A 2,956-nucleotide genomic window follows, 5' to 3' on the forward strand; every position below is an offset into this window, starting at 1 on the left:
GATGTATTTTCATTGAATTTCTTTTTTTTTTTTTTTTTTTTTTTTTTTTTTATCAGTCATGTACATTAGGGTTTTAATTTACATCTAATGTTGTTAAATTAATGTTTATTGCATTACTTTAGTGATGTCTTATATTTAAACCGTACAAGAATGACTTCAGAAATCACCTTATCAAAAGCTCATCTTCTAGAGTGACCCGGATAAACGATGCAAATTTATTTGCACAATTCACTAGCTTATATATGGTGCAGAATACTAATGCTGATTTTTTATTTATTTTTTATAGATCAGTGAGAAATCAGCAGGCTGGCAAAGACATTCACATTAATGGCTTGCATAAAATATGCACTTTCAAAAGTAGATCTGGTTGGCCACCAGTGGAGCGCTTTTATGAAATCATATTCATATACTACACACTTTCTTTGGGGAATAGTGGTTGAAATTCATTAACTTCATGAACGTTTAAACTAGGAACATAAAGCAACTACATTTTCACAGATGGATATTTAGCAATGTTGGAAATACTTTTGAAAACAGTGCAGCTACTCTACTGAAAATTGCAGCTTTAGCTTTGCTACTTTTAGTAAGCTACTTCCTGAATGTTCAGATACATTCACATTTAGAAGTTGTTTTGTCACTTCATTCATTAATTGTCATGTTTGTTTGTTTCCTTGTAGTCAAGTCTAGCACCTTGTAGTTGACTTTCAAATGCAGTGATTTGTGAAGGTTTCCTTAAAAGAGAGATGCATTACCATAGCAAAGGTGTTTCTTCAGACACACTACCCTCTGTTAACATGCCGTCAAGCAACTATTAAAACGTCCTTGGAATTATCTGTCATGTGTGTGACGGAGGGGAACTGATGTCTGATAGTCAAAGGACTTCAGCCTGTTTGAATTTCTATGTTTATGCATCCTGTTGTTTCTGTTTTATGTTCGAGGACGTCCTTACGCTAATAGCATCCACTTACAAACTCTCGACAGGTCATGCATCAGATCTAATGTGATATAACCTCATAAATATTCGGTGATATAAATGAATATTTCCTTTTTTTATGAAGTGACATTTTGGTCTATTGACCAATCTTCCTTTTCTTTTCCCAGCACACTGAAGTGTGAGTTAGCATGGGTGCAGTGTTGTTGAAGTAGGTAGCTTGTTTGGCATTTGGTCTGACAGCAGGTGTACTTCACCGCTTTAGGTTTTTGGGGAGTTTCTCAGCACTTACACGCTCGCACCGTCGAAAGCTCTGCTAGTCTGTGTCACCTGTCGCTGTTCACCTTCTTGTGAAATTTGGGGCATGCTAGCTGTCCTTTTCAAGAAGTTGCTTTAGAAAAGGTCATGAGAGAGAGAGAGAGAGTTTTTCCACACAACAGTTTGACTCAGGTTGAAAGAATTTAAGATACTGAACATAAAACGTATGCCTATGTAAAGCTATACATCTAGCTACATTATTGAGAGGTGCGTACTAAGACAAACACCATTGCTTTGGAATTTGAATAAACATATAACCTTAAGTATGACAACATTTTACATTTACATTTTATATATAATTCTGTTTTATGTTTAAGGACATAATAAAAATCATCCTGGCATGTTTTAAAATTGAACAACAACACATGACATATTACACTGTGTCATAATTTATTTAACAAAAAACAAAGACCAAAATGGAAAAGCCATTGTTGACAAACTAAGTACACCCTTACTGCTTCCATAGGAAATAAGAAAGTAGAAGTCAGGTGCTGCTAATCAAATGTCTTTGATTAATTGATTATCAGCAAGTGTGATCTCCTGTATAAAAGCGGAAGTTTTGAAAGTTTGCTGGGTCTGGAGCATTCAGGTGTGTGTTAACACAATGCCAAGGAGGAAAGACATCAGCAATGATCTTAGAGAAGCAATTGTTGGTGCCATCAATCTGAGAAGGGTTACAAGGCCATTTCCAAACATTTTGAAGTCCATCATTCTACAGTAAGGAAGATTATTCACAAGTAGAAAACATTCAAGACAGTTGCCAGCCTTCCCAGGAGTGGACGTCCCAGCAAATTCACCCCAAGGTCAGCACGACTTAGGTTTGCAAAGTTGCACCTGAACAAACCTCAAGACTTCTGGAACAATGTCCTTTGGACAGATGAGACTAAAGTGGAGATGTTTGGTCATAATGCACATCGCCAAGTTAGGTGAAAACTAAAACACAGTATATCAGCACAAACACCTCATACCAACTGTCCATCACGCTGATGGAGGGTTGATGATTTTGAGCTTGTTTTGCAGCCACAGGACCTTGGCACCTTGCAGTCATTGAGTCGACCATGAACTCCTCTGTATAGCAAAGTATTCTAAAGTCAAATGTGAAGCCTTCTGTCCGACAGCTATAGCTTGACCGAAATTGGGTCATGCAACAGGACAATGATCCTAATCACACCAGTTAATCTACACCAGAATGGCTGAAAAAGAAAAGAATCAAGGTGTTGCCCAGTTAAAGTCCAGACCTCAACCTGACTAAAATGTTGCGGCGAAACCTTAAGAAAGCGGTGCTTAAACAAATGCCTCCAATGTTGTGAGAGACTGGTACTGTAATACAGAAAACAATTCCTTCAACTTATTGCTGCTAAAAGTTGAATATAATTGAATCATAGAGTGTACTTAGTTTGTCACCCATGGCTTTTCCATTTTGGCTATATTTTTGTTAAATAAATAATGACAATAGGTGTAATAGGTCATTTGTTGTTTATCTGAGGATGCATTTACCTAATTTTAAGACCTACTAACGACCAGATGATTTTTATTATGTTCTGATATGTAAAGCCATAAAATTCTAAAGGGTTATATTTATTTTTACCATGACTGTGTATATACAGTGCTATGCATAAGTTTAGACACCCATGCTAAAGTTGACTAAAAAGAGGAATAAAAAATCATCTTTTGGAAATTGAACTTAATGCCTTAATTAAAAAAAAA

Source organism: Scardinius erythrophthalmus (assembly GCF_964197995.2).
Source record: "Scardinius erythrophthalmus genome assembly, chromosome: 19".
Taxonomy (NCBI): domain Eukaryota; kingdom Metazoa; phylum Chordata; class Actinopteri; order Cypriniformes; family Leuciscidae; genus Scardinius; species Scardinius erythrophthalmus.